Genomic DNA, 18,845 nt, shown 5'->3' with positions numbered 1-18,845 from the left:
GAGTCCTGGCAACATCCTTGTAAAGATCACGTTTACCAGATGTTGTCAGATGCGACACATTGCAGGTGATGGGCCTGGCTGAAGTGAGGGTGAGGATAGAGTGGTAAACATAGCTGATGGTGGTGTGGCAGTGGTCTAGTGCGTGAACACCCTGCATGGGGCGGGCCACATGCTGATGGCATTTGGGGAGTGTGATGGCCACATGCAAATGTGGTGGGCTGCACATGGTCTAGGTCTCTGCCCCAGGTCAGGTCTTCCTCAGGCTCTGGTGTCAGTCGGCTTACAGGAATCTCCTCCAGTTTTCTGTCCCACTGCCCTGCCTCTTCTGTCAATAAGCTTTCATTTTAATCATCTTTATTCAATTGCTCTTTAACCCATTCTGCTTCAGTGAACAATCCGTTTCCCATAGAGAGAAGGAATGGGTGACCCTTCTTCAGAAGCGTCTTGACCCAAAACGTCACGCATCCTCCTCTCCAGAGATGCTGCCTGTCCCGCTGAGTTACTCCAGCATTTTGTGTCTATCTTTGATGTAAACCACCATCTACTGTTCCTTCCTACACAAACCAAGTTCAAGGTTTCAAGGTCAGTTTATTGTACCAGTTAACGTTACAGTGAAATTTGAGTTGCCCCTCTCCCACATCTCTCCCACCCCTCTCCCACTCCCACTCCCTCTCCCACCCCTCTCCCACCCCTCTCCCACTCCCTCTCCCACTCCCTCTCCCATTCCCACTCCCTCTCCCACCCCCTCTCCCACTCCCTCTCCCACCCCCTCTCCCACCCCTACTCCCTCTCCCACTCCCTCTCCTACCCCTCTCCTCCCAATGAGGGGTGATCGTATAGAGGTGTATAAAATCATGAGAGGAATAGATTGGGTAGATGTACAGAGTCTCTTGCCCAGAGTAGGGGAATCGAGGACCAGAGGGCATAGGTATAAAGTGAAAGGGAAAAGATTTAATAGGAATCTGAGGGGTAACATTTTCACACAAACAGTGGTGAATGTATGGAACAAGCTGCCAGAGGAGGTAGATGAGGTTGGGACTATCCCAACATTTAAGAAACAGTTAGACAGGTACATGGTTAGGACAGGTTTGGAGGGATATGGACCAGGCGCAGGCAGGTGGGACTAGTGTAGCTGGGACATGTTGGCCAGTGTGGGCGAGTTGGGCCAAAGGGCCTGTTTCCCTTTTAACACTCTATGACTCTATTTACATTCGTCCCACCTGGCTGCATTTGACTCGTATCCCTCTATACGTGTCCTATCCCTCTATACGTGTCCTATACGTGTCCTATCCATGCACATGTCCACATGTTTCTTAAACGTTGGCCCTCATCTATTCTGTTGGTCATAAACTCAGGTTGTGACATGTTTTTTAAATGTTGGCCAATCACTGTTTCCAATTACTCTGGATGGACTCCAGTATTGTCTGTTCCAATGATGCCACTTTAACATCTGTAGATCTATATTTTGCTTTATTTCCCTCATTCTGAAATGGTGGATGTACATTTGTAAATTCCACTCTGTCTGTCCCTTTACTCTGCTCCGTACAAACTCCGTATAGACAGCACCCATAGCCAGGATCGAACCTGGGTCTCTGGCGCTGTAAGCCCTGCAAGGCAGCAACTCTACAGCTGCGCCACTGTGCTACCCCAAAGGTTGATCCCCTCTAGAAACACCTCTATAAGATCACCCCTCATCCTCCTGCGCTCCAAGGAATGCTGGGAACGTGGTCACGTTCAGCTGGGCACCATCGCTCCTGCTCTCCATCGTCAGATCTGGCTGGTGCTCAAAGATCACCCAGAACCGCAATGACAAGTCCTCCCCCTCTGTCAGAGCCCCCTGTGTCCCCACAACAAGTGTGGGTAGCTGATGGACCTTGTTGGACATGACCAGCCTGTCTATACAGCTGGGCAGGTGGGACGAGTGTAGCTGGTGTCTGCTAACTAGTATCTGCTGCTCATCTCCATCCGCTTCCGCGCTGCCTCTGGGCTAAACTTACATCGCCGTAACTTTAGAGAAGTTGGGAGATCATGTTGCAGTTGTATAAGGTGTTGGTGAGGCCTCATTCAGAGTACTGCCTTCAGTTTTGCGCACCATGTTGTAGGAAAGATGTTTTCAAACCGGAAAGGGTGCAGAAAAGATTTACAAGGTGCTGCCAGGACTCTAGGGCCTGAACTATAGGGATAGGTTGGGCAGGCTGGGACTCCATTCCTTGGAGCGCAGGAGGACGAGGGGTGATCTCATAGAGGTATTTCTAGAGGTGATCACCCTTTAGGGCGGCACTGTGGCACAGCTGTAGAGTTGCTGCCTTACAGGGCTTACAGCGCCAGAGACCCAGGTTCGATCCTGGCTACGGGTGCTGTCTGTACGGAGTTTGTACGTTCTCCCTGCGACCTGCATGGGTTTTCCCTGAGAACTTCGGCTTCCTCCCACACTCCAAAGATGTACAGGTCTGTGGGTTAATTGGCTTGGTATAAATGTAAAAAATTGTCCTTAGTGTGTGTGGGATAGCGTTAATGTGCGGGGATCACTGGTCGGTGCGGACTCGGTGGGCCGAAGGGCCTGTTTCCGCGCTGTATCTCCAAAACAAACCAGAAGAAAGGTGTACAAAATCGTGAGAGGTATAGATCGGGTAGATGCACAGTCTCTTGCCCAGTGTAGGGGAATTGAGAACTGGAGGACATAGGTTGAAGGTGAGGGCGGAGAGATTTAATAGGAAGCTGAGCAGTAGCTTTTTCACGTCAAGGGTGGTGGGTGTATTAACGAGCTGCTGGAGGAGGTAGTTGAGGCAGGGTCTATTGTAACGTTCACAAAATATTGGATAGGACAGATTTAGAGGGATTTGGGCCAAATGCAAGCAGGGGGGATTAGTGTAGATGAGACATGTTGGCCGGTGTGGGCAAGCTAGGCTGAAGGGCCTGTTTCCACACTGACTCTATCTATTCTGCCTCCTCATGCTCACCGTGAAACTCACTTCCTGGTCCCACAATGCATTCTGGGTGGAAGTTGAGCTGATGATGTCCACTGCTCCTCTCAGGCATTTTCCCCTCCACCCAGAATGAAGTGTAACTTGCATTTCCCAGCTGAATGGTTGTGTGAATTTCTTAACACAAATTAGGCCTTGTTCGCCTTATTGCTTGGTCCCTGCTGACCAAGATATCTAACCAAGCGCAAGTCTGTGCTTGTGTATAAAATCCTAGCAATTGCTCTTCCTGCTGCCCACAGCATTGCACTGGAAATTCCCCTCAGCCACAAGAACTGATCATTCGCCCTCTCCTACATCTGTCTCTCGTCTCTCGGGCAGCCGACTGGTTTATTTCACTGCTCCGTGGTTGCTGATCCCAGCCTCTGTTGAAAGGTATCCACCCTCGACCCCTCTCCCTGCAAGGTCCAGTCTGATCTGCAGCCTCCCTCTCCTCTCCAAAGACCAAGAATGCTTTGTTGCCATTTTCCTCATTGGTCTATAGTTCTTATGCATTACTAAAACATATCCTGTTAGTGCCCCATAGTACATTCCTGTTGATCTAGACTGGAGATGATTCTACTCAACCTGCCTGCAGCTTTGTTTAGACAAAGGAAATGGACGGGCATGGATCATGTGCAGGCTGTGGCAGGGCCGTCTTTACAGCATTATGGGCCCCGGGCAAAGCAGTGTACTGGGGCCCCTACGACAACTACTCACAGGAATAAAAATGTAAATGGTCGATAAAATGGGGCCCCTATGCTCGTGGGGCCCCGGGCAAGTGCCCATCAGGCCCATGCGTTAAGACGGCCCTGGGCTGTGGAGGTTTGTGGAACGGCTTCATGTTCAGCATGGACATTGTGGGACAACGTTGAGTTTGGTTTAGTTTAGAGACACAGCGTAGAAACCAGTGTCTCTGGCGCTGTAAGGCAGCAACTCTGTGCCACCCCATAGTCCCGGACTAGTTTTCTCAGTGATGCCGGTTGATACTGAACCGGTTCCACCTGTACCCTGGTATCAGATTCTCAGGCACCCACACTGCCTGATGTTGGTCACACAGTAGACACAAGGAACTGCACATGCTGGTCTACAAAATAAGATACAAAGTGCTAGAGTATCTCAGCAGGTCAGGCAGCATCTGTGGAGAACTCGGACAGGTGATGTTTGGGTCGGGACCCTACGTCAGACTGAATGTGAGTTGCTGTGTTTTGTCTGGATCTTGTATTGGATGGTATACAAGACAATGTAAGTGCTGTCTCTGCTCTGATTCTTGTCAAAATAATCCCTCGCCCCCATTCCCATTCCTGGAAACCGCGGTGAAATGAGTGAGAAAGTTGTCGCATTCGTCACAGAGCTGTGATTGGGACAGATATCTCCTGTTGCTAAGGGAATTTATTTCTGCAGCTGTAACTTTACCTAGGCCTTTGATACCTCTGGATTTACCAGACCAGTGCTCACTCCCCTCCCCACACTCAGTTGCCGATATTTCAACATACTATTCTCCATTGTTTTTGTAACCTCGTCTCACCATGAATGCTTCAGAAATTAGCGCTCTTCTGGCGCAGAGGTAGAGTTGCTGCCTTACAGCGCCGGAGACCCGGGTTCAATCCTGACTACAGGTGCTGTCTGTATGGAGTTTATATGTTCTTCCTCTGACCACATGGGTTTTCTGAGTGCTCAGGTTTCTAACCACACTCCAATGACGTACAGGTTTGTAGGTTAATTTGGCTTCAGTAAAAATTGTACATTGTCCCTAGTGTGTTGGATAGAGCTAGTGATCACTGTGGACTTGGTGGGCTGAAGGGACTGTTTCTGCGCTGTATCTCTAACCTAAACTAAACTAAATTTTAAACACTTCTTCACCACAAGTTGCACCTGTAGCTACCTTGATTCCAAGCTGGGGACTTCTCCCTTCAAAGATTTGCGGTTCCGACTCCTGTACAATAGATAAAGTAAAGAGGAAAATACAGAGTGTATAATATAGTTCTCAGCATTGTAGCGCACCAGATTGATGGCCAAAGTCCAATGTGCATAGTTATGTCGAGGTGATTGGACATACCCAAGCTTAGAGAACAACCTGGGTGATTGTTTTGTGAAACATTATTTCATGAAAGCTGCCCATAACTGGTCCATGCCAATCACGATGCCCATCTATTCTCAAACCTGACCCCAAACCCTAGCAGCCCCCTGCCCCCGGCACGGCAAGGCCTGGCACAGCATGGCCTGGCACAGCACGGCCTGGCACGGCACGGCACAGCCTGGCACGGCACGGCAGAGCCTGGCACGGAACGGCACAGCCTGGCACGGCAAGGCGAGGCCTGGCACGGCATGGCACAGCCTGGCACGGCAAGGCCTGGCACGGCAGGGCACAGCCTGGCCTGGCACGGCACGGCAATGTCAAACAGCCCCCCCTCAGCTTGTGTTGTGTTCCGACCATTACCCTGCTTCTCTCACCCACCTGCTCCAGACTGACAGCTGCCCTCTTTGCTGCCCTCCCTCACACATTTTATTGTTTATCCCTCCTGTCATCCACTGCAGCACAAGTCATCCTTCCATCCTTGCCTCTTCCTCTGCAAATTGGTTTCTCTGCAACCTTTCCTAAAGATCATTAACCAGAAACACAATGCGTTCCCTCTCCATGTCAATTTCTGTTTAATTTCTTGTTGAATTGTATGAGTTGTGGCTGTCACCAGCAAGCCTGTGCCAAGCCCTGGCCTGGGCCCCTCCAGCTCACTCCCAAAGGCTGCCCCTTCACCAATCTGGAGAAGGCTCGTTGTGGACCTCCACCCCCTGGCCCCTGTGATGGTGGGAGGTCTAACACAGAGTGCTCAACTCCACAAACCCCCTCTGCTCCCAACACCCCCCCGCCCCCGACCAACAACTACTGCTACGGGCTTTATCCTCCCCAGACTCCATCAGTCGTTGATATACTCAGGATCATTTACAGTCACCAATTAACCATACAATCTACAGGTGTGTGGAGTGTGGTAGGAAACTAGAGCAGCTGGAGGAAGCCCTCAGTTACAGGGAGAACGTGCAGACAGCGCACGAGGTCAGGATGGAACCCTGGTTGCTGGAGCTGTGAGGCAGCAGCCCCACCTGCTGCACCACACGCTGCGATAAACAGAGGCCTGGCAATGGTACAGTCGTGATTAGTACGGGTGTCGGGTTATGGGGAGAAGGCAGGAGAATGTGGTTGAGAGGGAAAGATAGATCAGCCATGAGTGAATGGTGGAGTAGACTTGATGGGCCGAATGGCTTAATTCTATTCCTATATATACGAACATGAATAATACTGGCTCAGGGTATTGGGACCCCTTCAATAGACAATAGACAATAGAAAATAGGTGCAGTACCCCGTTCCTGATTGAGAATGATCAGCCATGATCACATTGAATGGCGGTGCTGGCTCGAAGGGCCGAATGGCCTTCTCCTGCACCTATTTTCTATTGTCTATTGGGACCCCTTCCTTGTGGTTTTGCTCGCATCCCAGACACTTACTTGGTGCCTTGGTTTAGCAGATCACCAGAACAACTTAGTCATTGTGTGAGTTGTCCACAGCTGTGGTCAGACTACCCAGGGCAGCACAGTGGTGCAGCGGTAGAGTTGCTGCCTCACAGCACAGAGACCCCAGTTCCATCCTGACCATGAATGCTGTCTGTATGGAGTTTGTACGTTCTCCCCGTGACCTCGTGGTTTTCTCCAGGTGCTCCAGTTTACTCCCACACTCCAAGGACTTACAGGTTTGTAGATTAATTGGCTTTGGCAAAAATATAAATCGTCCCTAGTGTGTGTAGGATAATGCTAGTGTATGGGGATCCCTGGTCAGTGTAGACTCGGTGGGCCGAAGGGCCGTTTACACGCTGTATCTCTAAAACTAAAACTGGAGATGCAGGGTGATGTGACCAGGATCCATCTTGCTGTCACCATTATGTTGATCCCACTCGAACAGATCTTTGCTGAGGAGGCTGGCGATGGGTTGGGTAACCCATACATATGGAGTGGGTGGGCCTGGTGTAGTGTTTATCGAGGCCTGGCCTTGTGATGTCCCCACAGCCTGGCTGCACAGTCACACAGTGTGAGAAGCCATCCTGTGGCCCGGCACTGCTCTGCTGCTCTTCGGATTTGGGGAAGTGGAGTAGTTCTGAGGGACTGGCCTGCACGTTATAAAGGGGCTTTGTGGGGCCGCTGTGTGAATGGGCTCGGTGTGAAGGGGCTTGGTGGGGCTGCTGTGTGAAGGGCCCGCTGTATGAAGGGGCTCGGTGTGAAGGGGCTCGGTGGGGCCGCTGTGTGAAGGGGCTCGGTATGAAGGGGCTCAGTGGGGTCCCTGTGTGAAGGGGCTCGGTATGAAGGGGCTCGGTGTGAAGGGGCTCGGTGGGGCTCCTGTGTGAAGGGGCTCGGTGTGAAGGGGTTCGGCCTGAAGGGGTTCGGTGTGAAGGGGCTCGGTGTGAAGGGGTTCGGCCTGAAGGGGTTCGGTGTGAAGGGGCTCGGTGTGAAGGGGCTCGGTGGGGCCGCTGTGTGAAGGGGCTCGGTGGGGCCCCTGTGTGAGGGGGCTCGGTGTGAAGGGGCTCGGTGGGGCCCCTGTGTGAAGGGGCTCGGTGGGGCCCCTGTGTGAAGGGGCTCGGTGGGGCCCCTGTGTACCCCAACCACAGTCCCTTCAACTGAGGGGAGGAGCATTCTCATTTCTTACTCTTTCCTTTGGGAAGGAGATGAGGAGGAATTTTGTTAGTCAGAGGGTTGTGAATCTGTGGAATTCATTGCCACAGACAGCCATGGAGGCCATTAGTGGATATTTTTAAGGCAGAGATTAACATATTCTTGATTAGTACGGGTGTCAGGGGTTGTGGGGAGAAGGCAGGAGAATGGAGTTGAGGGAAAGATAGGTCAACAATGATTGAATGGCGGAGAAGACTTAATGGACCAAATAGCCTAATTCTGCTCCAAGTACTTATGAAACTCTGATTTTACTAGCGTTTGATTTAGTATATTAATTTCTGAGTAGTCGTGGTGTGACGTTGGTGACACAGTGTCTACGAGCTGTGTACGTGTCTCGGCATGCCTGCGTGTGCAGTCATGTGGGTGCGGACAGACCAGGGGACACGGCTTCTGTGTGATGATGTAAAGCATTGAGCCAAGTTTCATTGACCTCACTACGTATTGTTTTCATATTAATTTAGGGAGATATTTAATAATTAGAAAGGACTGAGATCGGAATAATGTGAATGTTGTGCATTGCGCATTGCGCATGTTGTGCCCTTGTTTAAAAAAGGTTCTAAAAGTAAACCTAGCAATTATAGACCTATTAGTTTGACGTCTGTGGTGGGAAAATTAATGGAAAAGATACTTAGGGACAATATATATAATTATTTGGATAAACAAGGCCTGATTAGAAACAGTCAACATGGATTTGTGCCTGGAAGGTCATGTTTGACTAATCTTCTTGAATTTTTTGAAGAGGTTACCAGGGAAATTGATAAGGGCAAGGCTGTGGATGTTGTCTATATGGACTTTAGTAAGACATTTGACAAGGTTCCACATGGAAGGTTGATTAAGAAGGTTAAATCGTTGGGTATTAATAGTGAGGTTGCAAGATGGATTCAACAATGGCTGAATGGGAGATACCAGAGGGTAACGGTTGACAATTGTATGTCAGGTTGGAGGCCAGTGTCTAGTGGAGTACCCCAAGGATCTGTGTTGGGTCCACTGTTGTTTGTCATTTACATTAATGATCTGGATGATGGTGTGGCAAATTGGATTAGTAAGTATGCAGATGATACTAAGATAGGTGGAGTAGTTGATAGTGAGGTAGATTTTCAAAGTCTACAGAGAGACTTGGGCCTTTTGGAAGGGTGGGCTGAAAGATGGCAGATGGAGTTTAATGCTGATAAGTGTGAGGTGCTGCATTTTGGTAGGACAAATCAAAATAGGACGTACAGGGTAAATGGTAGGGAATTGAGGAATGCAGTGGAACAGAGGGATCTGGGAATAACTGTGCATTGTTCCCTGAAGGTGGAATCTCATGTGGATGGGGTGGTGAAGAAGGCGTTTGGTATGCTTGCCTTTATAAATCAGAGCATCGAGTATAGAAGTTGGGATGTAATGTTGAAATTGTACAGGGCATTGGTGAGGCCGAATCTGGAGTATGGTGTGCAGTTCTGGTCGCCAAATTATAGGAAGGATGTCGACAAAATGGAGAGGGTACAGAGGAGATTTACTAGAATGTTGCCTGGGTTTCAGCACTTAGGCTACAGAGAGAGGTTGAACAGGTTGGGTCTTTATTCTTTGGAGCGTAGAAGGTTGAGGGGGGACTTGATAGAGGTTTTTAAAATTTTGAGAGGGACGGACAGAGTTGACGTGGGTAGGCTTTTCCCTTTGAGAGTGGGGACGATTCCAACAAGGGGACATAGCTTCAGAATTGAGGGACAAAGGTTTAGGGGTAACATGAGGGGGAACTTCTTTACTCAGAGGGTGGTGGCTGTATGGAATGGGCTTCCGGTGGAAGTGGTGGAGGCTGGCTCGATTTTATTATTTAAGAGTAAATTGGATAGGTATATGGATAGGAGGGGATTAGAGGGTTATGGTCTGAGTGCAGGTAGATGAGACTAGGTCAGGGAGAATGGTCGGCGTGGACTGGTAGGGCCGGACAGGCCTGTTTCCATGCTGTAGTTGTTATATGTTATATGTTATATATATGGAAGAGAGTTGGTGAAAGAACTCGGTAGGGTCAGTGCGCAGTGTGGGAAGACAAACAGCCGAGTAATTATTGTCACGTGTACAGTGAAAAGGTTTTGTTGTGTGCTAGTCGGCGGAAAAACAATACATGACATCAAGACATCCACAGTGTACAGGTGCATCATATAGGGAATAACGTTTAATGCAAGATAAAGCCAGTAAAGTCCGATCAAAGATAGTCTGAGGGTCTCCAGTGAAGTAGACAGTAGTTCAGGACTGCTCTCTAGTTGTGGTAGGATGGTTCAGTTGCCTGATAACAGCTGGGAAGAAACTGTCGCTGAATCTGGAGGCGTACGTTTTCACACTTCCATACCTTTTGCCAGATGGAGAGAGCCAATGTCAAATAGAGCTAAGGAGCCTCCATCAGAACCTATGCAGACTTGCCCTGCTCTTCAATTGAAGGGTCTCCAACTGGAAACATTTGCTCAGTCTCCCTTCTCACAGATGCAGCCTGACCTGCTGAGTGTTTGAAGAACACTCTTGCCTGAAGAAGGGTCTCGACACAAACATTACCTATTCCTTTTCTCCGGAGTTGTTGCCTAACCCGCTGAGTTGCTCCAGCATTTTGTGTCTATCTTGAGTGTTTCCAGCCTCAGCACTTTGTTGGATCATCAGGAGAGAGTTGGTATTGGTCTGGAGAGAGGCTGGTAAAATTGTGGCATGCAATAAGCTAAGCAGGGACGTAGAAACATAGAATATAGGTGCAGGAGGAGGCCATTTGGCCCTTCGAGCCAGCACCGCCATTCATAGTGATCATGGCTGATCATCTACAATCAGTAACCTGTGCCTACCTTCTCCCCATATCCCTTGATTTCACTAGCCCCTAGAGCTCTATCTAACTCTCTTTTAAATTCATCCGGTGAATTGGCCTCCACTGCCTTCTGAGACAGAGAATTCCCCAAATTCACAACTCTCTGGGTGAAAAAGTTTCTTCTCACCTTAGTTTCAAATGCCCTCCCCTTTATTCTTAGATTGTGTCTCCTTGTTCTGGACTCCCCCAACATTGGGAACTTTTATAATTTTATAATTTTGTCCTTTTATAATTTTATGTGTCTCTAAAAGATCCCCTCTCATCCTTCTAAACTCCAGCGAATACAAGCCCAGTCTTTTCAATCTTTCCGCATATGACAGTCCCTCCATCCCAGAGATTAACCTCGTGAACTTACGCTGCACTGCCTCAATAGCAAGGATGTCCTTCCTCAAATTAGGAGACCAAAACTGCACACAATACTCCAGATGTGGTCTCACCAGGGCACTATACAACTGCAGAAGGATTTCTTTGCTCCTACTCTCAAATCCTCTCGTTATGAAGGCCAACATGCCATTAGCTTTCTTCACTGCCTGCTGTACCTGCACGCTTACTTTCAGTGACTGGTACAAAGACACCAAGGTCTCGCTGCACTTCCCCTTTACCTATTCTGACACCATTCAGTCTGAAGAAGGGTCTCGACCTGAAACGTCACCCATTCCTTCTCTCCTGAGATGCCACCTGACCTGCTGAGTTACTCCAGCATTTTGTGAATAAATCGATTTGTACCAGCATCTGCAGTTATTTTCTTACACCATTGAGATAATAATCTGCCTCCTTATTGTTGCCGCCAAAGTGGAAAACCTCACATTTATCTACATTATACTGCATCTGCCATGCATCTGCCCACTCACTCAACCTGTCCAGGTCACCTTGCAACCTCCTAACATCCTCTTCGCAGTTCACACTGCCAGCTTTGTGTCATCCGCAAACTTGCTAGTGTTACTTCTAATTCCATCATCCAAATCATTAATATATATTGTAAATAGTTGCGGCCCCAACACCGAGCCTTGCGGCACTCCACTCGCCACTGCCTGCCATTTTGAAAAGGACCCGTTCATTCCTACTCTTTGCTTCCTGTCTGCCAACCAATTTTCTATCCATGTCAATACCCTACCCCAATACCTTATCAAAGGCTTTCTGAAAGTCTAGATACACTACATCCACTGGCTCCCCTTCATCCATTTTACTTGTCACATCCTCAAAAAATTCCAGAAGATTAGTTAAGCAGGATTTCCCTTTCATAAATCCATGCTGACTTGGACCAATCCTTTTACCGCTATCCAAATGCGCTGTTATTACCTCTTTAATTACTTCAGGCTAACTGGTCTGTAATTCCCCGTTTTCTCTCTCGCTCCTTTCTTGAAAAGTGGGATAACATTAGCTATCCTCCAATCCACAGGAACTGATCCTGAATCTATTGCACATTGGAAAATGATCACCAATGCATCCACAATTTCTTGAGCCACGTCCTTGAGTACTCTGGGATGCAGACCATCAGGCCCTGGGGATTTATCAACCTTCAGTCCCATCAGTCTACCCAATACTACTTCTCGCCTAATGCAAATTTCTTTCAGTTCCTCTATCTCCCTAGATCCTCTGTCCACTAGTACATCTGGGAGATTGTTTGTGTCTTCCTTATTGAAGATAGATCGGAAGTACCTGTTCAACTCTTCCGCCATTTCCTTGTTACCCATAATAATTTCACCAGTTTCTGCCTTCAAGGGACCCACATTTGTCTTTACTAATCTTTTTCTCTTAACATGGGACACACAAAAAGCTGGATAACTCAGCGGGTCAGACTGCATCTCTGGAGAAAAGGAATAAGTGACCTTTCAGGTTTAAACCCTTCTTCAGTCTCACTAGCTTGCCCTACCAGCTCAGTCCCATAGAGCATGCAACTCCTAATGTGCTCTATGCTCAGTCCCATAGAGCATGCAACTCCTAATGCCCGGGTCATGGGTGTCTGCAGAAGGATCTCGACCTGAAACATCACCTATTCCTTTTCTCCAGAGATGCTGCCTGTCCCGCTGAGTTACTTCAATTTTTGTGTCTATCTTTGGTTTAAACCAGCATCTGCAGTTCTTTCCCACACAGGGACACAGAGTGAGATTTCTGGAGACTTTGAAAAATCTCGGTTATCCAAGTTGTTCCTATAGAAATCAAGTTTGGGGAATTAATACCAGAATATAAGATATCAGTTGATTTGAGCAGGTATTTTTCCTTGGTCTTCACTGTAGAAGATGCAAGGGTTGCTCCAGAACCTTCTGGAAATTAGAAATAGGAAGGGACAGAGGTACTGGGGGGTGGTGGGGGGAATTGGACTCACTGGGACAGAGGTACTGGGGGATGGTGGGGGGAATTACCGGGACACAGGCTTCAAACTTCAGAGAGTTGGAGCTTCAGGCTGACACCTCTCTGGGTCTTGATGGAGTTCAAACCGGAGTTTTGGAATTCTTAGTGAAAGGTGATGTGTTGGTTTAATTCGCCAAAATGGCTCCACATAAATTGGAAAATAGTAAATGTTACTCCTTTCTCCAAAAGTGGAGGGAGGCAGGAACTAGGATAGTTGCTTGACCAATGTACCGGAGTTCAGTGAAGAACCAACATTTCAGGTGAAGCCACATGAGACATTAGACAATAGGTGCAGGAGTAGGCCATTCGGCCCTTCGAGCCAGCACCGCCATTCAATGTGATCATGGCTGATCATGTTGCAAGCTTGAGCGATAAACAACGAGCTGGATGAACTCAGTGGGTCAGGCAGCATCTGTGAAGTTCCCTTACGGGAACGATCTGTCCTGGGCCTCCTCCATTGCCAGATTGAGTCTTCACACTGTCTCGGGAGAGCAGTTCGCATAACCAAGAATTGCTCGCTCTTTACTCCATTCTCCATCACCAGAAGATACAACAGCCTGTAAGCACGTGCCACCAGATCCAGTCCTAACTTTTCCCACACTGTTGTCAGACTAAGAACGGACCTGCATATGGGAAGGAGGAATTCCCGATCTTCCAATCTACCTTGTGTGGCCTTTCCACTTTAAAAAAATCTGCACTTCCTCTTTAGCTCTGACATTATATTCTGCATTCTGTTTCTTTTTGCTTTTGCGATACATGATGTACTCATGATTTAACTGGATAATACACAGACCAGTATTTTGTAGTATCTCTGTGCCCGTGACAATAATAAACCAACAGCAGCATGGTGGCGCAGCGGTAGAGTTGCTGCCTTACAGCGCTTAAAGTGCCAGAGACCCGGGTTCAATCCTGACTACGGGTGCTGTCTTTATGGAGTTTGTACGTTATCCCCGTGACCGCAGGGGTTTTCTCCGAGATCTTCGGTTTCCTCCCATAACCCAAAGACGTGCAGGTTTGTAGGTTAATTGGCTTGGTATAAATGTAAAATGACCCTAGTGCGTGTAGGATAGTGTTAATGTGGGCCGAAGGGCCTGTTTCCGAGCTGTATCTCTAAAACTAAAAACTAAAACTTAAAACACTATCAGCAATAGTTGTGGGTGGTTTTGCTGTGTGTGCTTTATGCTGTGTCTGCACGTTATAAGCCTGCCCTACTCTGCACTGAGTCACGGCCATCCCCAGACTTGTCAGTAACGGTGTGGTGAACCTTACCTTTGATTTGCATTCACCCTCCAAAGATCGAGAGAAGCTTTCCATAATTTCTGTTTTTGATTATTTTCTACGGAAGCTAGCCAGAGTTCTCTCGGGTTTTATACAACCTTATTGATGTGTTTGGATTCCCAGATCCCTCAGTTCCTTTAGATTCCAGTATCGTAGCAAGATATAGTTATAGTCATCGAGTCTGACAGCCTGGAAACAGGCCCTTCGCTCCAACTTGCCCACACCGACCAACATGTCCCATTTACATTAGGCCCAACTTCCCATGTTTGGCCCATATCTCTCTTAAGCTGTCCTTTCCATGTAACTGTCTATTTGTTTCTTAAACGTTGCGATAGTACCTGCCTCCTCTGGCAGCTCGATCCATACACCCACCACCCTCTGTGTGAAAAATATACCCCTCAGGTTCCTATTGAACCTTTACCCTTCACCTTCAACCTATGCCCTCTGGTCCTCGATTTCCCTTCTCTGGGCAAGAACCTCTATTCCTCTGATGATTTTGTACACCTCTAAAAGATCACCCCTCATCCTCCTGCGCTCCAAGCCAGCCTACTCAACCTCTCCCTGTAGCTCACACCCTAGAGTCCTGGCAACATCCTCATAAAAAATTTCTGTACTCTTTTCAACTTGACAACGTAGTTTTCTTATTCTTTTCATTAAGATCTGCCAAATGTATTTATCGATAATATAATATTTTTTATTTGGAGTCTCATTCTGCAAGTTTATTAATCACAACGTTTTCCACCATCTTGCTCCAAACCAACCATTTTCCACCATTGGGTGTGTGGGCACTTGTCTCCATATGCCGTCTCTGCCTCACTAATCCCATGTTAGTCTCGGTGGTGGAAACTCAACATTGATGTGGTGGGAGGTGGGGGCATGAGGGGTTGAACGGGAGTAAAACAATGACCCTGCTTGCTGATATCAGTATGTTCTGGCTTTCTGCAGGAAATAAATGGCATTCCTGAGGAGATGGAGTTTCTTCCGGCAAGTGACCAGAAGAAGCTGGAGAAACGTAGCCGGAAGGAGACGGCTTTACTCGTGGGGTTAATCATTGGAGCGGCATTATTGTCCCTGATGATTGGGCTGCTGGTTTGGCATTTTCATTGTGAGTATAATATCACGGCAGTGGGTGAAGAGGGAGGATCATCACCCCTAACTCTGGGGGTAAGATGCAGCTGGGAACAGAAGCTTGCTCTGCCACTGAGGCCGCTATTGCCTGGGTGGCTTAAAGATACCCCAGGAGATTTCAAAAACTCTTAAGTGTTTTGAGCAAAATTCACCCACCCCGGCATGAAATATCTCAAACACAGGCTGCTTATCAGCTGTGCTTAAAATACACAGCGTATAATGTTTGCAAAAGAGATAAATATTCAAAGTATTTCACACAATCGGCTAGGTATATAGTGCACTTGCAAATATGCTGTATTTACAGACACCATTTGCATGCCAACAGGGTTAAGTACACAGAGCACAGGGTGCTTATACGCATTGCATTGGTACATCTATGAAGACCATTCGGCCCATGAAGGCTGTGCTTTCTCTGTCGAGCTATCTTCCCATTGCCCTTCTCCACAACCCAGGAATTCATCCCAAGGACATAGCGGTTTGTGGACCTCTGCAAATTGCCCCTAGTGTAGGAGTGGATAGTGAGATAACACAGAACTAGCGTGAACGGGTGAATGGTTAGTGTGGGCCAAAGGATTTGTTTCAATGGTGTATCTCTAAACAAAGTACAGAGATTCTCTGTTTTAAAGGTTTATCTCGCCATGTTTCAATTGTGCTTTATTTGTACCGAGGTACAGTGGAAATTATTTTTGTATAAAGTTCAGTACAAGTATCACTACAGGTAAGCAGTTAGATACATCTTAGATAAGTATCTCAGAGACAGTGCAAGTGTGGAGCAGTGGAACACTGAGACAGTGTAGAGTCGCCTGTTTTTGGCACTGTTGAAGTCCCAGGTGTTATAGATGTTGAGTTTTTCACCTGCAGGGTCGGCCTGGTCCTCTCTCCACAGCACCTGAAGGCAAAGTGTTTCAGATTGTAACTTTTGTCTACTCAGAGCAGTTTCTCCTTGTGTCTTCCTGGGCCTTTAGTTGTTTATTTGAAGTGTGTTCCCTCTGATTGTTGGCCCCAACTCTGGATGGGATTCATCTTGAGCACAATACTCTTACACACTGGACTGCGTTTCACATCCAGACTGCAGAGTGCCTCCAGAAGGTATAAAACATTCAGAGCACAGTGAGCCTGGTCAGACATTGATATCCAGATGACCGTGTGAATACAGGGATGGCTTTGGTAGTATTGTAGATGGAAGTTTGTCAGTGCAGAAATCTCCAATGAGAGTAGTTCTCACTTGCTGACTCACCTTCCCACCTCCATCAGTTCGGCCGGATAATCGCATGAAGAAGATGTACAACGGTTACCTCACCATCAGCAACAAGAAGTTCACCGAGGATCTGGAGGATTTTGATTCGGAGGCGTTTAAGCAGCTGGCAGCGACGGTGGAGGACATGGTGAGTGTGTGCTGAAGCGATACGTGCAGGGCAGGTGTGCTGTAGATTCCATGCAGAGCACAGCTCCCTGATACAGTCTGAAGGCAAGTGCGGTCTTTATTCCCAAGGGAACAATATTACCAAGGGAATGAAGGCCATACCTGTCCTCATTATTGTTGCGCAAGGAACTGCTAGAATCTTGATCCTGATCAAATGCAAAGTGCTGGAGTAACTCAGCGGGACAGGCCACATCCATTATGGAGGGAATGGACAGAATGTTTCAGGTCAGCCCAGCCTGAAACGTCTGGATTACACTGCCTCCACAGATGCTGCCTGACCACGTTTACTCCACACTGTGTTTTGCTTATATTGTATTATTGAGACTCTGACTCAGTTTCAAAGGGGCGGTTTAGTATTGCAAACCTCTTGTAATCTCCAGAAGGTTTTGCAATTTGTTTGTATGTTCCTAGCTATTTTGATCTATTTTGTCCTTTACTGATTTTTGTTATCACCTTTGCTTTCTATAGTTTCTCAGTTTTGAAATTTACTATCATTATTGGTATTGTTATAAATGTTCTCATTCAGACTAATCCCGGTCTCTTGAGTTGATGCAGACAAACCTGCTCCCCATCGAGTCTAAGCTTCTTCATGACATATATCTGTGGGAAGCAATGAACATTATTCTCATGAGAGGAAGAGAGAGGTAGATAGAATAGATAAAAGCACCAAAGTTGAGGTTATTTGTGCACAGGGCCAGTGGGAGACAGAAGGAACAGTGGGGGGGGGGGGGGGGGGGGAGGGTAGGGGTTGGAGAGGGAGGGGTTGGAGAGGGGAGGGGTTGGAGAGGGGAGGGGTTGGGGGGGAGGAGTTGGGGGGGAGTGGTGGGGGGGGTGGGGAGGTGAGGAGGGTGGTGGGGAGGGGAATGGGGGTGGTGGGGTGGGGAATGAGGGTGGTGGGGAGGGGAGGGGTGGTGGGGAGGGGAGGGGAGGGGTTGGTGGGGAGGGGAGGGGGGGGTGGGGAGGGGAGGGGAGGGGGGGGTGGGGAGGGGAGGGGGTTGGTGGGGAGGGGAGGGGTGGGTGGTGGGGAGGTGTAGGGGGTGGGGGAGGGAGGGGTTGGGGGAGGGGGGGAGGGGTTGGGGGGGTGGGGAGGGGGGGTGGCGGGGGAGGGGAGGGGGTGGCGGGGAAGGTTAGGGTGTGGGGTGGGTAGGAGAGTGGAATGGGATCAACTGGGAGCTAGTAATGATGGAATGGGCTGATTGGCCTCTGTTGAGGATGTCCTATGATTCTGTTGTACCTTTTGACTGTCGTACCTGTCATACCCAATGCCTCCTTCACTTCCCTATCATTGGGACCAGTGCAAGTGATGGACGTGGACTTCAGAAGATCAGTAATAAAGTCCCACATGCACAGCAGCATGCAAAGTTTAAGTGCCTAGGATTGGGAGTAATATTGAGGCAGAGAAAGTTAGTTGACAGATAGGAAAGAGAAGGAATAAATACAGAAGAGATACACTAAGCAGGTGAGGTAGTTCTTTGCAAAGGGAGACAGAATCAGTTTCAGGTCTAAGCCCCTTCATCAGATTTAATGATCCACCATCTACAGTTTGTGTTTGATTTTGTCTGATGCAGTTGGTGTTCCTGATGTGGTCTCTTTTACATCGGCGAGGCCAAGTGTTGACGAGGGAACCAATTCACCAAACACTTGCACTCGGTCCGCCAAGACAGCTGGACTTCCCAGTTGCTAACCACTCCAACTCCACTTCTCATTCCATACTGACCTTTGTGTCTTGGGCCTCGTCCATTGCCAGAGTGAGGCCACGCAGATGGGAGGAACAGCACCGCATATTGCGCTTGGACATCTTACTGCCCAGCGTGGGCATCTTACTGCCCAGTGTGGGCATCTTACTGCCCAGTGTGGGCATCTTACTGCCCAGTGTGGGCATCTTACTGCCCAGCGTGGGCATCTTACTGCCCAGCGTGGGCATCTTACTGCCCAGTGTGGGCATCTTACTGCCCAGTGTGGGCATCTTACTGCCCAGTGTTGGCATCTTACTGCCCAGCGTGGGCATCTTACTGCCCAGCGTGGGCATCCTACTGCCCATCAACTAATTAATTTTCCCTGATCTATCACTTGCCAGGCTTTGCCCCACCCCCATCCCTTTCCCAGCTTCCACCCTTGCCCCCACTCCATCATTCTGAAGAAGGTCCCAACGCAAACATTG

At 48.4% G+C, this 18,845-nt stretch overlaps 1 pseudogene; it reads left to right on the top strand.

Annotated features, from left to right (window-relative positions):
- Positions 1–1,883: 1,883 nt before the first annotated feature.
- Positions 1,884–18,845, top strand: part of LOC144608756 (suppressor of tumorigenicity 14 protein homolog) — a 63,572-nt pseudogene continuing 46,610 nt past the window's right edge.

This window comes from Rhinoraja longicauda, chromosome 32 (genome assembly GCF_053455715.1).
Source record: "Rhinoraja longicauda isolate Sanriku21f chromosome 32, sRhiLon1.1, whole genome shotgun sequence".
Classification (NCBI taxonomy): domain Eukaryota; kingdom Metazoa; phylum Chordata; class Chondrichthyes; order Rajiformes; family Arhynchobatidae; genus Rhinoraja; species Rhinoraja longicauda.
This window is presented reverse-complemented; position numbering and strand designations above follow the sequence as displayed.